The sequence below is a fragment of the Colobus angolensis genome, unplaced genomic scaffold (assembly GCF_000951035.1).
Source record: "Colobus angolensis palliatus isolate OR3802 unplaced genomic scaffold, Cang.pa_1.0 Scaffold87, whole genome shotgun sequence".
Taxonomy (NCBI): Eukaryota; Metazoa; Chordata; class Mammalia; order Primates; family Cercopithecidae; genus Colobus; species Colobus angolensis.
Genome location: NW_012122598.1, coordinates 3,934,041 through 3,934,810, shown reverse-complemented (window position 1 = coordinate 3,934,810; position 770 = coordinate 3,934,041). Strand labels below are relative to the sequence as shown.

The following is a 770-nucleotide window of genomic DNA, read 5'->3' as shown; positions in this document are numbered from 1 at the left end:
CACTCAGCCCTCTCCGTTCTTCTTCCAAGCTTCCCTCCCCTGCCCTCCAGATTACCTGTTGTTGGTAGAAGTTGTTAGCGCTTTGTTCAAATCGTTCATCTTTGGTTTCTACAGCTTTCCCCAGTTTCTGCAGCACCTAGGGATATAAGTCAGAAAGGCCCTTAAGGTTATGGTCAAGTCTCTCTTACCTGTTGGCCTCATATGACCCTGGCTTCAGTCAAGAATCTCACAACTGAAGGGCTGTGTTTGTTTGTTTGTTTGTTTATTTATGAGATGGAGTCTCACTCTGTTGCCCAGGCTGGAGTGCAGTGGCATGATCTCAGCCCACTGCAACCTCTGCCTCCCAGGTTCAAGCAATTCTCCTGCTTCAGCCTCCCGAGTAGCTGGGATTACAGGTGTGTACCACCACGCCCAGCTAATTTTTGTATTTTTAGTAGAGACGGGGTTTCACCATGTTGGCCAGGCTGGTCTTCAACTCCTGACCACAAATGATCCACCCGCCTTGGCCTCCCAAAGTGCTGGGATTACAGGTGTGAGCCACCATGCCTGGCCTTGAAGGGCTATACTCTTACTGGACCAACAGAATTAGGAATGTAACAAACTGCTGAAAAAACAATCCTGTTTTGTTGTTCTTTTCAAATTAGGGGTAGCTCTAGGGGGTACATAGTAGTGAGCTAGAGGATATATATTAATATAAAGCTCAGAAAAAATAAGGTATATCTGGCCAGGTGTAGTGGCTCACGCCTGTAATCCCAGCACTTTGGGAGGCC

At 47.4% G+C, this 770-nt stretch overlaps 1 protein-coding gene across 1 annotated transcript in view; it reads right to left on the bottom strand.

Annotated features, from left to right (window-relative positions):
- The window catches only part of BIN2 (bridging integrator 2), a 65,243-nt gene that overhangs the window by 47,807 nt on the left and 16,666 nt on the right, over positions 1-770 (bottom strand). The window contains exon 2 of the mRNA XM_011930641.1: positions 56-136. The gene's annotated coding sequence lies outside the window, so the exon portion shown is untranslated. The remainder of the gene's footprint in view (positions 1-55; positions 137-770) is intronic.